The sequence below is a fragment of the Copadichromis virginalis genome, linkage group LG15, assembly GCF_057382275.1.
Source record: "Copadichromis virginalis isolate Kocher_CV1m ecotype Utaka linkage group LG15, C_Virginalis_male_GT1.1, whole genome shotgun sequence".
In the NCBI taxonomy this organism is placed as follows: domain Eukaryota; kingdom Metazoa; phylum Chordata; class Actinopteri; order Cichliformes; family Cichlidae; genus Copadichromis; species Copadichromis virginalis.
Genome location: NC_140632.1, coordinates 11,311,906 through 11,335,346, shown reverse-complemented (window position 1 = coordinate 11,335,346; position 23,441 = coordinate 11,311,906). Strand labels below are relative to the sequence as shown.

The following is a 23,441-nucleotide window of genomic DNA, read 5'->3' as shown; positions in this document are numbered from 1 at the left end:
CTTATTGAATTTTGCTTCACTGCCATTATCAGGTGAAAAATTACAGCAGATTTAAGAAACTGTTCACAACAAGAGTCAAAGAAATCAGCCAAAGCCGAAAGAGTAAAGCTTTTTAAACTAAACATGGAATAAATCCTTTCCGAAAGGGTTGTTTTGTAGTGTGCCTGAGATGCTTGTGGCAAGGAAGGTCTGTCACATGTTCACATAATCTATCATTCGGTTGAAAGATTGCCCTCTGTCAGCTAAAAGGTGTTTCTCATATTTCAGTGACGTGTTCAACGTCATCTAAAGAGCTGAGTCACAGGCAAATGTCAGTGTGATGCCTAAACATTTTCAGGACCATTGCACTTTGCAGAAGTGTGAGTACTTGCTGTCATTGTGAATGATGGGAGTGAAGTTGCTGCGGATCGATAAGAAGAGAGTAGAGCCTGAGGAGCTTTCACCCTGTCTGCGATTCCTTGTGGGGAGGAATTTACACCCTGATTATTAATCCACTCTGACCTCACCTGTCCCCCGACTTGCTTCGACATTCAGTGTGGGTGGATCAGCCAGACCCATGGGGCTCAGGCCTAGCTCTTTGCCTTGATGAATTGGCAGCGGGCTGTCGATTGCAGGTGCAGTAAATGAAGAGAGCCCAGCTGGGTAGGCTATTGCTGTCCGGTGAGGAGCCAGACTGAGAGGGCCTCTTGTTTTCACAGCACTGATAGTGACCTTTCTTCAGAAGTGTTTGAATCATATGCCTTACCAGCTGAGAGGCCTCCGCTGAATTACTGCTGTTTTCATAGAGCAGGGCTTTTTGAGAGGAGCCACTGAAAAGGAGCAGGTCATGTGATCTGTATTCTTTTTCTGTCTAAGGCTCTGAACAGCTAAGAACTGACCTGACACTGCACGGGCATCTTTAGAGGTCTGTTCCGTCGTAACATCAGGCTTGTTAACTTGTCAGCAGAACAGGCAAATCAGATGCTCGCTGCTGAACTATTACAACTGAATTATTTATCTTTGTGGTCGCCAGGGACTTCCACACTTGATTTAGCCACTTTTGAGCCTGTTGATTAAGTATTTTGAGATGTTGAGTGAGCCTGAAGAATTAAGGCAGAAACAAGTGCAATGAGTTTGCTCTGAAAATGTGTGGATTTGTAGTAAGTCTTCATGCTTCTAAGGGCCTCTGTATTTCTAAAAATCCTGGTCATGGCTTGCAAATTTATTTGAGGGTGTGTTCCCAATAACGTTTTTTATTATCTAGTTCCAGTCAGACTGAAAATAATCCTGAAGCTACAGAGTTGTGAAAATGTTGATGACTATTTCTGGCTTAACACATGCGTCTACCGTTTATTTTGTAGGATCTAAACTTTGGTATCATGCTCGATATTCAGTATTTGCTTGCTCCCAAATTGGCTTTTTGAAATTGACAACAGTTTTGTATTTTGCATGCTTTGTAAGCTCATTTTGTCCGTTTAACCATTTTGGCTAACTGCGAATCCCACAGAGATTTGGGATTTGTGAGGGATTAACTGTCAGACTCGGCCTGAAACAAAGTGTCGATTCCAGAGGGTTAAACTATCTTTCCATTTGAAGGCTGTATTTATTTAGAGCCGGAGCTCTGGCATTGAAGCTTTTGAGGGGAATGGGCAGGTCAAGGTCTTTCTGCTTCCCTCACTCTTTCTGTGTGTGCGCGTGTCTATGTGCATATGTGTAGCCCTGCAGTTTCGAGTTGGCTCCAGCACAGTTCTTTTTTTCTTTTTTCTTTTCTTTTTTCTTTTTTTTTTTCCCTCCTCCACATTAGGAGTGAGAGGAGTGTGGGACATGGAGCTGTGACCAGCTGATAGAGTTTGACTGACTGAGCTGTGATTGGTCTGTAGATATCTCTCCTCGCCCTGCCCTTGAGATGAGATGTCATCCCCAGTGGAGACTGAGACCAGCGATACAGACATAGGGCAATTACAGGACACACAATGTCAATCTCAAGGGATGGTCATTGTGTAGCATAACCAAGATCTCCATCCACATTTAAACCGTCCTCGGATTTTCATGAACCATGGCCCGTGGGTACTTTGCAAGCAAAACCATAGGCGATATAGGCACCGAGATTCATAAATCCTCTCTAGTGTGTGCTGAATGTTTTCGTGGGAGACAACCCATTATCAAACAATTCACTGTAAGGGCTCTGCTGGGTGTAATAAATACCCGTGATCCTTATCAAGGCCGCGGAGACCTCTTGTCTGAGAGAGAGAATATTATTTCTTATGATGTAAACAAACACTTGTGCCGTCGGTTGCACATTTCTCGATTTCTCATCGGGGAACAAAGCAAGCGGCGAAGATGCTGCCGCCAGTTTTCTGGTTGTTGAATGCACAGCAGTTATGGAGTTAATGTTCATTGTTTTGGTTGAAAGATTGTGAGACGTTGATGGAATAATACAGATTATCATTTCTGATGATCTGACTTGTACGTGTTTAATTGCTGCTTTGTTTTGCTTCCAGTAAGGGGCGCAGCACATGTGGACAGGATACAGGCAGCTGACATGCTTACATCCATACAGCTGTAATACCAAAACGGGGGGAGGTGTGTGTGTGTGTGGGGGGGGGGGGGTGCATTGATGTACAACTACAGTATTTGAGGACATTTGAAGATTTTGTTTACCTGTTCTTTTTCCTTTTTGCACAAGAAAAATAATTGCAGTAAGCAAATACAGTATTTACCTAAATTTCCCCCATTGTGTCCAGTTGCTCTATTTTCTAATCCAGTTCTTTTAACATAATTTCTTAAATTTCTCAACCATACTGGATATTTCGTGTTGAAGCGTATGGCGCCTTTTCAGCAAGAAAATTTTTCAATATTGATGTACCGGCCGCTCGGTGCCAAGTTATGAAGATGTGTTCTCATGCTGATCTCATCCAGAGGCTGCTGCTTTCAGCATCAGCAGACATAGTCAGTCATAATAGCGCCTCTTTGTTAGCGCTGTGTGTCAGGAGGAAGCAGAAGCTAAACACTGGGAGATTCTCCATTGTTTGTATGGAAGCTGATGGAGCCACATGTCCTTTCACTACTGGTCTGTTTTGCATTCCCAATTTCCGTCCATTGAAACAAACTGCGGAGGCAAGTGTCCAGCATTGTGCTGATGGGTGGATGATTTTAAAAAATACAAAAAAAACCTTGGTATCATTCAGAGAAAGATAGTTGTAAATAGATGGGCACATTGTTTTTGAATTCTGGTGAAGGCTTGGTGGGCGTTTTTTGGTCAGGAACGGGCTGTCAAGTTGTGGGGGAAAGTTAGCTCTGTCTGACCCCACAGAACAGCTGATCACATGTAGCGGGTGCCACAAGTGACAGGCCTGCAGCCTAACTGGCCTTATCAAATCAAATCAAATCACTTTTTATTGTCACATCACATGTGCAGGCACACTGGCACAGCACATGCGAGTGAAATTCTTGTGTGCGAGCCCCACAAGCAACAGAGATGTGCAAACACAACAACACAAACGAGCAAAATACAAGAATGGCCAACCTGAAACTAATAAATATATGTACAATATATAATAGTGTATGCATTTCTGGATGTGTATACTAAATATTTTCCTGTGTGTGTGTGTGTGTGTGTGTGTGTGTGTGTGTGTGTGTATGTATACACATTTTTACAAATTAAATAGTAAAAAAATAAAATAATAATAATAAAATATATAAAATATACAGAGTTGAATATGTGCAAAACAAGTGGCATTTATATACAGTACTGCCTCTCTTAAGAATGTAAGAGAGGCAGCAGGCCATTAGAGGTGTGGGGTGGTGCTAAAGAAAAAAGAGAGATGGCCTTTAAGAGGAAGTTCATCTTACATGACAAACACTCACCTCACTTCCTGTTTCTGTACTCTTATCTCTGTTATTATCCCAACACTCTCACACAGCAGGAAATTTGAGTTCTGTTTAAGGTGACTGCCTGTTGGCCCGCTGTGGCCGTTGATGGCCCTCGGGCTTCACTGGAAAGCTGCCAAGATCTGGTGGGAAAAAAAAACTAAAACAATTTTAATGAATCATCAGCGCTGTCAGATCATATACATTTACCGGCCAACTGCCAAATGCGGTTAAGACACAGAATTTGGCTTGCATAAAGAAAAGAAAAAAAAAAAACTGGCACAGATTTCCAGTTAAGCTCCCATGCTATGTAGCTGCTACTCTATCCCATAATGAAAAATATGTGCAAGGAAAACTATTAATTTGACATTTTTCCCAAATGAGGACCCTTTTCATCACACAAGTGAATGCTTTTGTAGTTTTTGTTTTTTTTCCCTGCGGAATACTTTCAATCTTTGTTCATCCGGCTAAGACAGGCTTTTTCCCGCAATGAAGGCGAAAGCCTCGGGTTTGTCTGTGTTCTGCTGAAAGCACTGTTTGCTCAGTTCTTATTAAAAGCTCCTTAAAGGCATAATCAACCAAGGACTCATAAAGGGGAAGTCATAAAGAAGTCAAGGACCCACTCTATTGTCCTGAGAGGACAGAGAAAGTTAATTAGCAGAGTGAGTTCCTCTTAACATAGCGTGTCAGGGTTATATGATTGCTCACATTCCCAGCAGAGTGAAAAGGACTTGTATGCACTCCTATAGTTGCTCCTTTTGTAAACAACTCATGTTTGGAGACCTCTATAAGAGTCTATGTAAAGCTTAAACTGAACGCATCACTTTCAGTTCCTCTTCAAATCAGTTTGATAAGCAGATTGATGGCCACCACACAGACCTTTTCACCTCACAGTGTGTGCCCTGCTGGATCAAAACACAAAGCTGTCATGTTGATCTCGTCTAGACGATAAAACAGGCTGCACACCTCGAGTCTTCTTCTGGATCTTGCAGTCGAGTAGTCTTCTTTTTTCCTCATCTTGTATTTTAGACGGCCTATTGATTCAAGCTCATGTGATCATCTTCCCATTTGTAAAAACTGCTGTGTGCAATAACTCATGAGAAATTTAGCACATCGTACGGTCTTGCTCTGCCATTCAGCCAAAAGCAATACCTGCAAAAGCAGTTCAGTCCAGTATTTTGAGAAACGTTATCACTGCAAAGAGATATCCGTTCGCTGGATGGGTTTCAACTTTTTGTACTGTGAGTCAGAGAGCTTCTGTCTGTCCCTCTGTCAGAAATGCTGAACCACCCATCTCCTGGGAGCATGAGCAAATGTGGGAAAGCAGAATTTACACTATATATGCAGCTGGCAGTCTCATTTTAGCAGGAAGGAGCGAGAAGAGCTTGTTCCTACTGTGCCGTTTCTCACATGATCAGCTAAATTTTAAGCCACTTTTTTCCCTCTCTCTCCAGCTACATGAACTTGATGTAAGCTTGAGACTTACAATTCAACAGAAACACACTGAACATTCTCCAATTAACAGGAGTCGTCATCAATGATAATCTCAACATTTAGACCTTCAGTTGGTGTTGAAGGATTGGATTTCTGTCCTCTGCTTTAAGGCCCTCCTCTTCAGTCTTCTGAGATGTGTTGTATTTAAGTAACATGTGGAGATGTGCAGTATATATGTATCACTTAAAGTTATGCGGTCATGGTAACAGCTTTAAATAAAGCAGGCCTCGCTGCCATCAGGGCCATTTCATTTTCCACAGTGTGCTGGGGAACGGGTCCTGATGACACACATTCATGACAGATGCATTATCGGAGCTATTCTGGTCCAAGGTTCAGCTTCCCAACAGCATGTCCAGATGACATGCATACTATGTTACCTGCATCGGGAAAAGATTGCCAGCTGCATTATAAATACTAAAGTATGTTTGGCTTCTTTTTAGACTCCACTTTCTACCTTTTAGTTTGCACGTTTGCAAACTTACTGATTTCGTATACTTAATTTTTGCTTTTAGCGTCAATAAAAGTCTTACTGCTTGAGTCTAATGGGAGTGTTAAAACTGCATTTTTAGCTGTACTGCAGAAACCTCATTAATAGTGACTGTTTAAGCCAGGTGGGAGAAAGAGACTTTATTTACATGCAAAGTTTGACTTGGGGATTAAAAGAAAATGTCTTAGCACTTTTGGATCCAAGCCTTTAAAGCTTCCATATAATTTATGGTTTTGTGCACATAAGGCAGATTCATTGTCAGCCACAGCAAACAGAAACTACATGCTCGGTTACTACTGTAACACATTTCTTCTCCACGTCTTTCTCGGTGCTGTGCAAATGCAAAATGCACTAACAGCTTCTTGCTTGCATCCAAAACGTGTGCAGAAGCATAAAGGAAATCCTAACGTAAGAGCACCCTGTTGTGTTTGCAGTATATGTGCACAATAAATGACCCCGTAGTCCTGACAATGAAGATATCAAGCCCCCCCCCCCCCCATCTCCCCAACAGGATGGCATGACAAGAGAGCAGGCCGGAGCATCTGTCTGTGTCAGGATCCAGATTGCACTCGCTTGCAAATCAACATGAGCGCACATGTTTTCTATCCCTCTACATCTCTATTTTCCACACACTCATTACTACAATCAAAGTGGTTGCCTCACAAGGGGTGAATTTTCTTATAAAAAGTGACAAATGTTACTAGAAATGCACAACCACACTGTTGGATATTAAGTGCAATCTAGGGCTGTCACTCATCTCAAGTACTGATTTTTACTGTAATGTCCTAGGTGGTCGTGTGTGACCTATAGTCCTTGGAAAAAGAGCTAATTATCCAGGACTCCCACACAACTACGAACCAGAAGATCACACACTAAAAGAGCTATGTTAAAAAGTTACTATGGAGACTAACAGAATGATATTTAAACATTAAACCAGATGTTTCATCCTGTAATCTCTGTAATACATTGCCAGGAATGGCAGGTTTAAATGGCAAACACAGAGGTTGGGATTATCACAGTAATGCAATAATTCTATCTGCAAAACGAGCGCTCCATATATTTAAATGTTGCTCAAGCTTTTGGTTAAGCTGCTTTCTCGTAACACTGGTGTTTCTGAAAGTTAAAATTCATAAAGCTGAAGGGGGGCAGTTCAGCAATGAATAAGCTACAGTTTGGTAAATCTGTATTTTATCAACTGGTTCCTAGAAGTTAAATCTAATGGAGAATTATGATAGGAGTCCCAGTAATGACTATTTTTAAAGTTTGCCACTGCAGTAGCTTGCTTTGCCCAATCAGCAGTCCGTAATCCAAACATCACATTTAAAATTCCAAAAAGCTGCAAATCCTTTCTTTAGAGAAACTGAATATAGAAAAATGGATTTTAGATAAATGGATAACTGCCAGCTAATGATTCATATCACATGTGCTTATTATTTTCAGTTCATGGCTTAGTCATTTTCATCAAATAGTGAATCCCGACCTCTTTCAGCAGTGATTTCAGATGTTGACTGTTTCAGTTTTAGAAAGGAGTTAAATCAATCTGTTGATAAAACTGTCAGTTTTTAATCAATTTATTTGCAGTTTTTTTTTTTTTTTAAATTGGCTCATCAAATTCAAATAGCAGTTTTCAACTAACCTTTATCAGTGCTGATAATCTGGATGGGTGTGCATATGAGCTGCAACAGTGGGGGGGGAAGAGACTTGGACATGAAATTTCTTTCCATGAGCCCTGCTCTGCTCCTTTAGAACATGTGACATAGGGCAACACGACTACAATGTTCTAACTGGATAAAATAATCCTCTTTCCTATGAAGAAGAAGCTGTTAAGGATGAACAATGACTGTATTCCTTGCTAAGCACGTGGCTCAGACGTGCATCATAAATCAGAATGATGAAGGTTGAGAAATGTGGTATCTTACTAATGTTAACTGCATCTTAGTGGGTGGATTTCCTTAAGCAGGGTGCAGTTTTGGGTGGGTTAAAGCCCTACTACCTGCAACAGAGCTTAATTGTTTCACATGTAACTACAGCTTGGCTCATGTCAGCCCATATTATCTTGGACTGTGTTTAAAGGATGTAATGCAGGGGTGTAGAGAGACAAGTAAGGCATGATAGCAGTGACTGTGAGTGTTAGAGAGACAGACAGGAGTGTGTATAATTACCTTGTCTGAAGCTGCTGCCAGCTAGGTGTATGGAACGCAGTGCAACCAACCCTCAGTCACCCTCCCCTCACCCCTCTACCTCTAATTGGTCCATTTCCAAGGCATGAGGGCAGAGCTGTGCTGAAAGCTTTGATCACGGAGACCACACCAGTGTAGATACGTCCCTACCTGAGTGCTTTTGTAGTGGCTGTGCCTGGCAGGGGATTAAGCCATTCTGAACCCACTGAGTGTCTGTCTGCCTGTCTTGCTCTGGCTTCCCTGCGGCTTTACATACCTGAATCTGAACTCTAATTACCTGGCATTTTACTACATTCCTCAAATACGCCCACGCAAGGACACTCAAATGCGTACTGTGTATTGTAGCTCTTGTTTTAACACCCCCCAAAAAAAAAAAAAAAAAAAAATTTCATAGGTACACTCTAGTCTTGTGTGCTTTGCTGCTTTTGATATTGAAAGCACTTGTGGCTTTTACAGCACATTCTGAAACGAATGAGTCTGGCTTTTGTGTAATTGTTCTTTTTCTTTGCCTATATAAACAGAGCTCAGTTTCCGAGAAATTGTCCTATGCATGTGTTGTTTCTTACAGGAGACTAAACAACAAAGCATTCTGATGTGTAGAAAACTAACATATACAATTAATATGCCATTAATTAGTGCATGAAGCAACATTTTCTTTGCTGTTTAATTAATTTTCATTGAGCGAAGGTTAAGCTGACTCTAGCAGTTCTGCCCAAATGGGATGCTGCCAACTAGTCAAACTCATTAGTACGTCAATCCAGACATGCTCGGTAAGGAAGAGTTCATCACACTAATTGTTGGTTTTTGACCTCCGTGTGCGTTAGAGTTAATAGTTCTATTCATTAAGTGTCAATCACTTGCATGGAAAGAAGACATTCCACTGTAGCGTCTTACAGGCAGTTTACACTCACCATTGTTGTCCTTGTGCACGTTGCACATGCCAGAAGTTACGTCATCACTGTTGGCGCATGGTGCTGTTTCAGCTTGTTGCACACTTTTCAGCTTTTGTATTCTGCAGCAAGACTGGAGGCACGAGTCTGCCATTAGGTCAGTTTGTATAAGGAGTACAGGGGTTTTTGGATTGCAAAAAGAGACTGATAGAACAGTCGTGGTCAGACGTCATCCATTGGTTTCTGATGTTTCGTTCTGGAGCCTCAGCATTTTCACTGTCACCATCTTGGTTTAGAAAAATAAAACCAAAACTGTAACAAGGAGGGGCAGGTCTGACTGTAAAACTTGGTGGTTTCAGAAATGAGGATTGCTCATTGGCTAACAACTTCTGACTGGCAAGTCATTAGCCAATGAGCAAGATTTACAAGCTATAATTCAATAGACTCAAAAATGAGTGCCTGAGTGCATCGCCAGAAAAGTGTTTAGAGGTCCAGTCAGAAAAGAAGTTTCTCAGACTTCAAAAGGATCTGAAGTTTTTTGGCACTTGGTGGCCTTCTGTCACAGGGCGAGAGGCGGGGTACGACCTGGACAGGTCGCCAGTCTATCGCAGGGCTAACACAGAGACAGACAATGATTCGCACTTTACATGCTTTGCAAGATGTTGCATTTTAAGTTTCTGCAAAGAGAAATGTGCAGATTCAATCCCGTCATTTTAATCTTGCACCAAAAGAGGGTTAACTCTACACGTAGGTATTTATTGTGCGTGAAAAGTATTTTTGTGAAATGGCTTAACATTCTGGTTTTTCCTTAACCTTATCAGAGTAAATCATGTTCCCAAGGAATATTTTTCTCTCATTTTGATGCTGCTGATGATGCCTTTTTGCCTGACGTGCACTCTAATGGGAGCTTCATGTGCTGTGGGTCAACAGCATAACCACAGTTTTCTTGTTAGCAGCTCTTTTAAAGAAGGCTTTGCCAAACCAATCACTGTTTACTTTAATAGCCCTTCAGAATTCTTTCCAAAAAAGAAACATGCCTCAGTGTTCACCGATCCTGCTGTATTTTAGGTGAGTTAATGGGGTTGACATTCAGAGGTTGGTCCCATCATCTGAAGAGCTAAGAACATTCTAACCTCAGCTTAACTCTGTAAAAGGTAAACGTGGTCTTAAGTCTTCTATGAACAAAGTTAGGAGAAAACTTGCCTTAACTTGATTTAGCTTCATTTTTAAATGCATCCATCTGAAACCATGTCTTTATTGCAGCTGACCTGATGTGGCTGCTACTGAAAGGCAAAAGCTTGTGTAACCAGTCAGCTTTCTGATAGTCAGCTTTGTTTTAAAGAGGATTAGACTCGTTTTTTTTCCCAACACGGAGGACTTTGAAGAAATATTACAACACAGAAGCTTGTGGAGAGCATTTGAATAATGGAGTTTTATAGCAAGAAAAGTACAGACTAATGAGAAGGAGAGCCAAAGACGGGATGGATATGAATATTTCCAGATTCCTCTCACGACACTGACCCCTGTGTGGTAACAGCAGACTGATAATGTGCCCCGAACGGGCAGCAATCACAGCGGCATGAGAAACGGTCATCAATCTGGTATCTTACCTCTTTGCTGTGAATCAGTGCTGATGTCATACACAAAAGCCAAACAATAAACAGGCCAACTGACAAGTCCTCATCCAAACCTAAGTGCTGGGGTCATGCATCGCACGTTTTCTCTGCTCCGCCAAACATCCTCACCCAGTTTCACTTCATTCTCACTTTCTTTCAGACAGTGCAGACAGGCTGAAATACAAATAGACAGACTGGCAGATCTGTCAAACCAAAAGAGAGGAAGAGATAAAGACAGACAGTTGGTCTGACAGGCGGACAAACCGGCACTTTTAGACCGACAGAAAAACTGGAATATACAGAGAGACAAGCTTGATTGACAGGGAGCTAAAATATGTGACGGGCATCTTGAGTCATTAAGAGTATTCTCTCATTTGAGACTTTTTAATGGAACCCCACTGCTCTCCTACCCATGCATATAACAAATTATATTTACAAGAAACTGTATTCATCAGCATTTGCAGCTTTGAGTATGAGGCAGTTACACTGATTTCATACAAGAATGAGTGCTGAAGTTAGAATTTATGGTGAATGAGGGAAGTGTTTATCTATCAGAGAACAAAGTTATTAGTGTGGAAACGGCATGTTTTACATAATTTTGTCACCTGATTTAAAAAAAACATTTTCAGATGGGGAAATGTAGCACCGTTAACCCCACCCACCCCCACCCCCTTTGGGACCATACACCTACTCTCCCTCAGATTTTCATATGGTAGTAATTGTGAGCCTGTAGGAAATGTATGCTTTGGATTACATCGCAGCATGGGAACATTTTGTTTTGATCGGTTCTCAGGCGAACGGTATTGTGATGTCAGTGTTATGGTCACTTAGCTTTGTCCGCGGCCTAGAGAAGAAACTGCCCCCCCCCCCCCCCCACTTATGAGAACACACTGCCAGTTCAGAACAATGGACTTCAAGATTGGGGTTTATTCTCCCAGCAGCCTCTGCATCTCTAATCCCTGTCCACTCCATTTATGAGACTGCTAAATGCGAGTCCACCCACCTACCCCTCAAGTGCTCCTGACCCTCCCTCCCCTAAAACGAGCGATGCCACAACTTCACCTGGTTTTGGTAAAACTTAGGAACAAAACCTGCAGGAATTTTAAGTGTCAGCTACTTACTAGGAACTTCTGTCCTTCAGATCTTTATGTGAAACAGGTACATTATAAGATTAGATTACATTGCTAATACTTCCCAGAACATGACAAAAAGCCTTTACTGATTCCAGTGGCAGTCACTCTTTGGCTTGTTTGGAAGGAAGACTACAATGCTGCACTGGAAGTTTAGGGTAGGGATTATGTGTGGAGGCTGCCTTCATTGTCATGCAGGAATCCCACAGCCTAAGTTTATATCAATTGTTATGTAAAGCGGCCATTGAAATTGTATAATCTGCTTTCAATCGAGTTTCTGATTTGGACATTATGTTGAAATGATACAGAGAAAAGTTAAAGGAAGACATGTGAAAGTATGTTACCATTTTCCCCCATCCTTTGAGTACAATGCACTTGCACACAAACTACCCCTTCCTTTCTTTTCCATCATCAGATGTATACTTCTGTAGAAGAAGCCATTCTTGTCCCGCCCCCACAACAGATAAATGCAGGGCAGTCTTAAACATGTTTGTCTAGAAATCAAAGCCACTTTTCACTTCCATGATCATTACCCTGCAAAATCACAACAGAGTGCACAAAGATCAAGCATTCTTGTTGATTACGACGAGGCGTCTCCTGTAATTCTAATCAGGATATTGATGATGAGCCCTCTTCACTTAGGAGGCTTGAAGAGGGTTTTGTCTTGAAATGGCATTATGTCTTCAGAGGCTCAGACTCGGATGCATTCTGCACACTGCAGTCACGCTAGCAATGTTTTTATACCTCAAGGGAGAACATTTAAAAACTGTTCTGTACTGATTTTAGTAACTTTACTAGAAATTCTGATTGATTTTTGTTGTCTTTTTCTTGATTAAGTTCCGTAATGACTACTTCTGTAGACAGAATAATAGTAATTAATATTCAATTCAATTCCATTTTAGTTAAATAGCACCAATTCACACCAATTTCTCATCTCTAGGTGCTTTTATATTGTAAGGTAAAGATCTTACAACATCATAAAGAAACCTCAACACAATCCCCTCTGAACAAACCTCCTGCAAAACCAGGCACAGGGAGGGGCAGCCAGCAGAGAGAACTGGAGTTTAATAATTGGTAATGATTAAATACAGTACAAGTCTAAACAGAGTGAAAAGACACTGTATATTAAGAAAAGGAAATATAGTAATGTCATATATGAAATACTGATAATTTGTATAATTGCATTTCATGTTTTCCTAATGCAAAATTTTCTCATTGGGAAACAAACACTGCAGTTAGAAATTGGCACATAAGACTAATGGCTATTTCGATGCTCTGGCTTTTTATGACTGTCTCTGTTAGACATTTAAAACACTGCTGACCCAGTTTTAGTCTGAGAACTCCTGGTTTGTATTTCAGTCCGGATGGGCAAAAGCAGAGTCTTTGGAAACTGAGAAAAAGAGACACCTTATTTCAGACACAGACTCCCACATTCACCTCCTGACTGGGCCTCTTAGGTCACCGTGTGCTGTTCCCTTATTCATCATGCCCTTATCACATGGCCCTTTTTCGGGAATTAAACAAAGACATCAGTACCAGTGGTTAATTCAACATGGATAATGAATTTTCTGACCTTGCTGTCAATGCTGCACACTTTAATTTATGCATCTACTGTCTACACTGACAGGTTCTTATTACCAGTGATGTGACAATTCCCATATCAGGTGTACATACTGTATGCACTATATGGACAAAAGTACTGGGCCACCTACACGCTACACCTACAGGAGCTGCTCTACCATGGCGACACGTGCCATGAAGCTCCCAGCGCACAGTTTTCGTGCAGATGTTAATGCCAGTGGAGGTTTTTAACTGACTGTTGGTGACTTTTACGCACTCAGCAAGCCCATTCTGTAACTTTAAACCATCTACCATTTCATAGCAAGGTTGCTGTGGTTAAAGAGATTAATAATAACTAATGATTAAATGCACAGTTGTGTATGAACAAATAGTGAGTGAAAAAGGTGACTGAAGAAGAACACTAAGTGCATCGTGTTCCCACGATGCATCATTCCTGAGGTGGGAGTCGGGGCTGGATCAGGTGACCCTAACTATGATATCAAAAAGGAAACCTAATCTTAAAAGTAGAGGGGTGTTTTTCTCCCGAATCCAAACTGGAAGCTGGTTCTGCAGAATGGTGTATATGCATTTTTAGCCATGTTTGTAATATGGATGATTTCTAAAACGGTGCTAAAATACTCATCTCATCTTTCTCAAATGAAAACATGTTATTATGGACATAACCTCTTGAGAGTGAATCAGGATCCAAGACCAGTTGAGACCGGAAGATTATGGAGCCATCCACAAAGTCATAGACAATGAACAGCTCATTAATGGAATCGGAGGCTCCGCAAGACATTTTACATGAGCTATCAAGCCATCAAATGAGCCATCAGCCTCTACAATAAAAAGAACCACAAGCTTTCTTTTCAGGTTAACACAACACAACGTTAAAGAGGAAATGGCATCAGAGTACCACCAAAGTAGCTGCAATAGCGACTGCCTACTTTGGTTTATTATTACCACTCATTAAAAGATGGTAACTGGAAGCACTCGGTAGGCACAAAGCGCAAGCTATTAGACGAGACACAAAATAATCACTCAAGATAACCTCGCAGTATGTGTTAAATTTGGGTTGGTATGAGGGCTGGGCAATATGACCTCAGCATCACATTAACTGAACATTTTACATCAATTACGACTAATGAACGATTGTCATTATTATTTGGGTTCTTGCCTTCATAGTTCACTGACGAGGTCTGAAAGAGGTTTGTACTTTTAATATTCTGGCGTCATTCTAGGTAATGCGATTGTGCTCCAAGTGTTGAAACAGAATGGTTGGTTGTATTACCTTTGGTTGCTGAAACTGTTTTTCTTCAGTTTTTACATGTGACTTCCTTTTTAGTTAATGTCCTCTTTACAAAATGTGTGCAAATGATGGACATGGATGGGGCAGTCACGTTACAACTCAAGCAGTAGTACGTTTTTAAGGGGACAGTACATGAACACGTACTGGGAGAGAAGTATTACCAGAGTGAAAAACCACAAAAAAGTAACAACATGGTAAGACTCTGTGGACTTAAAGGTTCTGAATGTCAGTTTTGGAAATTGGCTTAGTTCTTGTTAATATGTACAATATAATCAGTTCATGTAGAGCTTTAGATTCAGATTACATAGTTTGTATAAAGGCTTTATGTCTTTGTATTTAAAAATAACTTAAAAGGTTCATTTTCTGCAGTTTACTCTCCTTTATTGCTGCAATTTTCCCTAAATCTTAAATTCATTACTTCCATTCAACCAAAAGATCATTCTAAATAACGAATTAGAAAACATTTTTGAAAAAAAAAAAGTATTTTTACTTATTAGTGTTCCCCTCAAATATTCAGCAGCCTTCTTTTTCCAGCTTCACAAATACACAAGGTCGCCCCGATTTTTGTCAGCCCCTCCAATCAGAGGAAGCAGCATTTTTATTTATTTATTTCTTTTTTTGATCTAGCTGTAATGGCTGTCTCATCCCTTCCATGTCATGCCTGCTGTGAAACCGATCTTTGCCATAGATACACATCATTGTGAGTGCTGCATGAGAAACTAGACATGCATCTCAGCACGGGTTAGAATCTCCCTCGTCCGCAGGGGTCTCTGAAATCAACTACTCGATATCTACGAGGCTCTGGGGTTGTCAGATAGAGTCTGATGAGACTAATTTGGCTTGATGTTTATTTTCTCTCTGGGAGTTTGCTGGTGTGCTACAGACTGAATCGGGAGATGAATAGAAACATGTGAACTGATATCACTGCCTCTGCTAGCTGTGAGAGGGTAACACTTCACAATCTGTGGGGGGGGCAACAAAATGCATATTTAGTTACATTTTTTTAAAAATTGATCATTTTTCTAAATATGCAGTCTGCACAGATTCACTTTTTTGGGTCACCTTAATAGTAAAAATCGTGTTCTATATCTAGCATTTTTGTACCTATATAGTTCAGTGGCTGAGTAAAAACCATCTGAGCCAAGGACACTTCCAATGGAGTCAGCACTCTGAGTCTCCAGAGATGAGATGGAAAACTGCAGTGGATGTAAAACACAAGCAGAAGTGACAATGCTCTTTTTTTCGTGGAAGCCATGTGCTGAAGCTGTGTGTGTCTGTGCACACGCGTGCATATACAAGCGTGCATGTACAAGCACATACTCAAATGGCTCAGTTTGATTACTGCCAACCAGGATCCTTTTCCCTCGTGCACTTACACAGATGGCTGCACTGTGAACTACATTAACACTGCAATGCACCTGAACTCCACTATAGAGCATCAAAATATTGTATGCGTTTAAAGCCTCTTCATATTTGGCTGTCCCCTGTGACAACATCTCCTCTGGGTATCTCCTGTTTCTAAAAGTGAGCATGAAGCCTGGGTTATTTATGTTGACAGTCCCCACAGCCATGAGTGAAACCCCCCATTGAACCCCATTCACAGCCAGCTCATTTTGCGATGTCAAGTCTGCCATCTTTCCTCTTTTCCAAGTATTTTTTTCCAACTCTAATAGGTTACCAAGGCAACATTTAGGAACACCGCTGAGGGTTTTTGGTGCTATGTTCTCCTGTGATCGCGTGGACAATAAGCCCAGTGACAGGCGTCGCTGATATGCCTGCTACAGTAATCATAATGACCGAGATCAGGGCTTGCTACCCAGTTAGAGCTGTCAGGGTGTCATTTATTGACAGGAAGTAGGGGATTTAAGCCTGTGCTGTAATTCCCTCAACTGCTTCATTTGATTTTCATTTAGCATATCACTCCTCAGGGGTGCAAGCCAAAGCTAAAGAAGTAGGTCACTATGTGTTGAAAACTGAGTGACTGTGTGAGTATATGTGGAAGCACTGTGGCAAGCTCCTGCCCTTAAACCCCATTCTGCTAAATATCAACTCCTTGGAAGAATGCATTACTATAGATGAAGATCCTTGGCCATTCAATCCTAAAGCGTTGGACTGAGGCATGTCCTGTAGGAATAGCCTGAGTCAGCCAATCGTGGCATGCCTGCGGGCTCTCAGCTGCTAATGCGCTCCTAACTGCATGTCACGTATCCCCCTACTGAAGGTCAGAGGTTTAGTGGAATCATTCATCTGGTCTTCACAAAGGCGGAAAAGGCACTGGCAAAGAGGGAAATGTGGCTTGTGCAGGGTGACAAGTGCCGCTCAGGGGCCTGGAACATGCCAACCCCCTATTTTCCACACAAGCAGGAGGTTATTATTAATATTCTGCTTATCTAGAGAGAGGAAAAGGGTGGGTGGAAAGAAGGGCTTTTCTTTTTCTTTTTCTTTTTCTTTTTTTCCCACATTTCAGATCATACTTTGATTTTTTTTTTTTTACTTATTTATTTATTCGTATGTATATTTTTGGGATGGGGGCAAAATTTTTTGGTCTGATCCCTTGATCAGGATTGAGTCACAAATGCTAAATGAATTCCATATTGTGGTGGTATTCCAGCTTTTACCAGAGTGGCTTGTTTGAGCAGTATTGGAATACTGAAATTCTCCAATAAGATTCGATGGGAATTTGCATGTGCAAATTTAAAAAAAAAAAAAAAAAAAAAAAAAAAGATCCAAAATGTATTGCATTTATTCCCATATGGCATGTTTTAATGCTATGAAATACTTCTGATTAGCATAAAAAGTTACACCACGACTCATTAGTCAAGAAACAGAAACTGCATTAAAAATTTTGACATATTTTTTGTCCTTGAAGAAGGATGTGCTATCTAAGTGACCGTTCAGTTTTTGCTTTCCTTTTTTCTTTTGGGTGCAAAATATGATTGAAACATATTCTCACATAGCTCGAGTAGTCTCTTTTTAATATTTTCATGTGCCTACATGATCAGTGCTCCCATTCTGGCTTGAGTTAAGGCATAAGACTCCACTACCTCCTTTTAGCTCCACTCTGTAAATAAGAAAAACACCCATAGGCACATCATGACTTTGGTTTGAGCTGCCAAAAGCATTGTGGGTCAAGCACAAAGAAACCATGTACAACATTTAAAAAGTCAACTAGCACCGCGAATATGACCAGCTAAGTTACAAAACACAGTGCTCGATTCATTTGTAAATGTACGGATGTAGATTCATCTCAAGAGATGTTGGTTTGCAGCCGGAACATTAGTTATGCAAGTCTTTGCTTTTTGTGTTTGTGCTTTGTTTATTTCTTACACTTTTACCACGAGTTGCTTCCTCATTCTAAATTCAGAAAGGTTACATAGGAACAGAGTGGCTTCATCTATTGTGTGTATGTCTTCTCCATGTCTGTCGTGTCTGCCTGTCTCCCCTTTTTGTCTCAGAGGAAAACTCGCTGACAGAGGCTCTTTGTTAATGGAGGGGAGAGCGAGATGAGAATAGGTCATTCAGGCAGATTAGTGCTCGCTGAAATCCTATAGGAGGGGTCATCCACACAGTGCTGCTGGAATCCACTTGTGACCTCATTCGTGAACCTATTCAAAATCCTGGCCACATCCACTTATGTCTGACACTGTTTTGTAAACAAATACTGAGCATGCTATTTTTTTTTCCATGTATGTCATTTTTATGCGGTTCTGGCACTGGAGCGTTGGGCAAACCTGTCTGGAAGCCGACTTTTTTTTTTCTTTCTTTCTTTAAATGTTTCACTCTTCTGTGATCTTCACTTTAAGGCGTTTCGGGTGAGCCGGGCACATTTTTCAGCATCAATGCTCAGTGTTGTCAAGTTCTTCAGACTGCCGAGGCCGACAGAAGGATTTTGTCTGGTAATGTTATTTGCCTTTAAATAAGGGTAAGAATGCGAAATGACTAGTGCTACTGTTATGAGCATTTGAGAAAAATCCCTATAGTCTATATCCACAAAAAAGATTCCTCATTTTCAGAACTTCTATTGGATTTCTTACAGCTATTACAACTTGTTAGTAAATAGAAAAAAACGTATTGCTTGATTAAACTAATAGAATTAATTGGCAAATTTTCCTGTGCAAATGCAATCAACCTGCATCGACCCGTTTAATATGCGTTCATTTATAAGGAAAATATGATTTTTATGAGAGTACAAAGCTAACCTTCACAGCTGAACTAAAGCAAGCTGATGAAAATGATTAGCTCAAGTCGTGTGATGCTTTAGAAAATTTCCACAATATGGAGACCGCCAAACGAGAAATGGTTTTGAACAAAAATGAATAAAAATTCAAGAAGCAGAGCTGACAAAAAAAATGTAATCCATCTAATATTTTAGATTATCAATCAGCAGCACAGCAAAGAGAGGAGAACCTCAAATCAACGGTTCAAGTGCTTCAGTTTTACCATGGCAACAATTACCATTGAAGATCTTCCAGATGTTTCTTTCACATTTCCCTTTTGCCAAAATTCTTTATGTGTTGCCAAATATTTGTCGTTACTGTGCTTTGTTGTCTAAACTGTTTGCATGTTGTGTTGCTATACAAGTGTTAATTGTGCATTATTCGCCTCCTTCCTTCCTCTTTAAGGGATAAATGGGAGCAGGCTAAATCACTGAAGGGCAAATACAGTCTGCACTTTTGTCAAGGCAAATAAAGCTCAAGATTACTCGGGGTTGGGAGGCAACACCAAGTGAGAGAAAGCAACCAAAGAAAAAAAAAAAAGAAGCATTCACATGTTTTCTATTTGTGTTGCATTGGCAAAAGTTGCTGTTTTCCAATTTTAACATCTGTGTGCCTGAAGTCAGAGAGAACTGTGCTAAAATCACTTAAGAAAATATATAAATGCAGTAAAGGGTTATTCAAATGAGTGTTCTGGGAGAGACTTTACTCATAGCAGCTGTTTCACTTAGCTTTAGTACCTGCTTTTCTACCTTATGATACATGACAAATGTAATTTGACTGTACTTGGAGGAATTTCTCCCTCGTGGCTGCAGGTATCTGTACGCAACTCGGTAATGCATGCATTCTGCTTCCTTATCACAGTGTGACATTTCATCACTGTTCCAAAGTAGTCACCGTAAGATTTTCTACAGGTGGAATCTCTCGAGCGTTTGCTTTAATTTTGTTTGCGTGCACTGTGATGAATTAGATAAGTGTTTGTGCACGGCGAGGTAAGATTCTCTGCTCGCAAAACAGCGGGGCGCTGTATCACTTGTGGAATTGTTGCTGCATTGTGTGTTGTGTAGCTGTTCGCGTATCGATTGACTCTAGCTTGCATCAGGTGCATTAATGCAAATGCATGCATGGAGCACCTGCACACGATGCCCATGCTGGATGAGGCGACAGCAGACGACCACCACTAGAAATCGAGATGGGGAAGAACAGATTGCATGCTTGTCTGACCCAACCTGTCTGTGTTTGTCTCTCACACACACAACAAAGGTGGGAGCTTTTTGAAATTAGATGCTGGGCTAGTGAAAAAACAGACAAGCATTTCCAGTCAAATTAATATGACAGCAGGGAAGCAGGGGAACAGCCTGACCTTATGAGAAAAGCTTGAGTGGTGTTGAGCCAGGGGGGGTTAAACGACAGCTCATTATGTAGGCGACCTCCCTGATTGTTGCAAAAATTTTGTAATTTTTTTTTTTTTTAAGATATTTGTAATAATGTGATTTTGCGCTCCAGTCACACAGGCCTAGAGATCAGTTGGCTACACCCTGGCAACCACTGCTTGCTGGGGGGGGGAAGAGTATTCCTGGACTGGTTGCTGTGAATAGATTACTTAAAAAGGCAGTCACACAGGGCTTAGACTCCCTTGTAACCACAGGTCACAGGGGAAAAATGTGTTTTTGCTGTTGCCTATTGTTTACAATAAAGACACCAATTTATCACTGGCTAAATACTCATCAAGAGTGGGCAAACTATAAAAAGGCCAAAGCAAACCAGAAACAGTATGCTTGCCTTTAAAGTAAAAATTAGTTAAATCTGGCTTATTTACTGCTTTTAAGTACTTAACTAGTGTTTGCAGATCTTCCATGCAAACCGCAGCCAAACGTTGCATATGCTAGCAACCAAACCACTGTACACCAATAAAAAAAATTAAATAGATTCACAATAAATTCACTACAGGACAGCAAGCTAACCTCTTTACCCCATTTAAAAACTACAGAGTATTTTCATGCAACATTTGAATTATACAAAGTTGGTGTGTTTGTTTGTTCTGCAGGAAGTTTTACAATAAGAAATGCATAATCTACCAAAACACTTCATATACAGAGCGAATATTTGATTAAAAATGAAAACGCATCACTGAGCAAGTGCTTAACTTTAAGTATAACCTCTCTTCTTCCTCTCCTGTCTGGTCTTTCTTGTCTTTGTCCATCTCTGAGTGAACTTATCAGGCTCTTTTCTGATAAGAAATACAGCAGCTGTACCTTTTAGCTAGGAAAACACTGTGCAACAAACTGGACACAAACAGTTTGTGTGTTTGCTGGTGTTTTCTGACCAGGTTCCCTGGAGGTGGCCAACCACTTTCTAGGCCTGCATGAGTAACACAGAATCCTGTGATAGGGTCTATTTTTAGCCGAATCCCTTTCTTTTACTAAACTTATCCAAGTAGATCTGGTAAAACAAACCAAACATTGGTTTCACTTCACATGTGGAGTATGACAATGTGTTGCATAATCCAAAAGCATATATATTTTATAAACTAATCTCTGCAGTCGGAATAGTTTTTTGATATTTTTTCAGAAGACTGCCAAACGGAAAAAAAAATAAAGCTGCTATTTTTGCCATTACGTGCTATTTTGCTCAATAACGAGCAACTGCGCTTTCTGTTTATGTCAATTATTGAAATAGTGAAGACATTCTTTAGATGTCGTTAATATATTCACTACATTTTTAAAAAAAAAATAGAAAAAAACAACTGTAATCTAGCCAGTCTTTGAAGATTTTTTTTCCCTCTTCTCTCCTGTTACTGTTTGCATGTTTGCACTCACGTTTACAGCTGTATGTTTTTCTCTAGTTGGAAATATATACAACATGACTCTGAGGGTCGTCTTTTTTTTTCCTTTTTTTTTTTTTTTTTTTTTTTTTTGCAACTTCCCATGAAGTTTTGGCGAAAACTTCCCATGATGATTCTCCAGAATGCATGGTGTCAAAGCTAACCGCACTTCTAATTGTGCAGAGATGAGGGATGTCACAAGCCATTTTAGGCCAAGTGCAACAGTTGTTTGTGATTACCACGCTAATGTGAGTATCAGTTTGATTCTAATTGGTACCAAATGGCTTGGGAGTATAAAAGTGTCAGTCATAATGAGATGCAGGTCTCCCTACAGACACTGTGATTGTAGATGTCAGTGTATATTCTGTTGAAGTTGCATCTCATTCCTAACACTTCTCCCGCTTGAAATTGAAATCCCTGCTGGGAGTAAATGAGTAGCAACGTGACAACAGAGAAATGCCCAGTAGAACTCCCTGCAAGGTTCCCCACTGCTCAACTTTTGCCTTCTGTATTGCAAACACCAGACATTCATAATAATAATAATAAGTACTGAGATCTGAGTACTGAGATTTGTTTTTCTTGAACAAGTCCCTCACACTGATACTCATTTAGAGCTAATGATAGCCGTGGCACCAAAATGCTATTATCATTATCTTGCATGAATAGCTGGTCTCAGAACTCGTCATTACCCTCCTCTGTGAAAAGCAGCGGCCACACGGTCACGCACTGGCACCAAGCGCAGTATTTACCTGACGGTTGGGTGTAGAGCTCTGCTCACACACTTTATGCTCAGGCGCTGCAATTAAGTGAAGCTGCTAAAATAATTAATGAGGATTAAAGGATTAAGGAAGAAGCTGTCAATCTATTTTTTTCAGTCGTTTGTTGTGAAGATTTTACATCCCGAATTGATTTCTGTCTTCTGTTCTTTACCATGAACCGTCTGCTTTCTTGAATACACAGCCTTAATGTTTAGAAGACCCCACTTTCAGTAGACTAGGAAGAGCCTGTAAAGTCATGCAGTTCTGCTGTATGTACATCATTAGACACACACCATGACTAACTTTAGAGCATTTTTTTAAAAAAATGCTAAATGGCATCTGGCCAATTCATAGCAGACTAGCTAATGTTCTATGAATCCTAGATGGAAAATACTGTTCAAAAGTTTTAAGCCATTCCTCATATCTTTGTATTCTGCTTCCATCAAGCCACACTTTCTTCTGCTTTTATTAAAGTGTTCTTGAGCAATAGTTCTCCAGGCTTTCTGAAGGTCTTTTAAAGCATTTATTTTGACACTTTGTTACTTATTTTCAGTCCAGTTCTTGTACCTGACCATTTTCAGAGGAATGTTCTGTTTTTGTTTTGTTTTAGGCCACTTAACAGTGACCAATGAATTATTCAGGCATAAAAAAGGCTAACAAAAGAGATGTACCAGTGCTGTCAACCAGTGACTTGCATATCTTGGCAAAAAAACATAAATTAATTAACCCTTTCATGCATAGTGGTCACTACAGTGGGCAGCTATTCAAAGGCTGTTTTCCTGATGATACACTTGCACATAAACCACTACACTGGACACTGATGGGTCACTCCATACCCTGCGCACCCACTGGTTGTTTAATGTTACTATAGATGTATCACTTGTTTCATTGTAATTATTGTTATTTAACCCTGTCATGCATGAATTATGACAACCTCAATCAGGATTTTTTTCTTAAGTGTTTTTTATTAATCTTGTCATGCCTAAAGATGAATAAAGATACTTATAAAATCCTGATCGAGGTTGTCATAGTTCATGCATGACAGGGTTAAAAAAAGAAAAAGAAAAGGGGCGCTGTAAAATTAAAGGACAGGGGAAGAGGCAGACCTAAAAAAAAATGTGTGTGGGCCT

At 40.4% G+C, this 23,441-nt stretch overlaps 1 protein-coding gene across 3 annotated transcripts in view; it reads left to right on the top strand.

The window, feature by feature from the left end:
- Positions 1 to 23,441, top strand: part of sash1a (SAM and SH3 domain containing 1a) — a 201,308-nt gene that overhangs the window by 1,662 nt on the left and 176,205 nt on the right. The gene's annotated exons all lie outside the window — the stretch shown is intronic.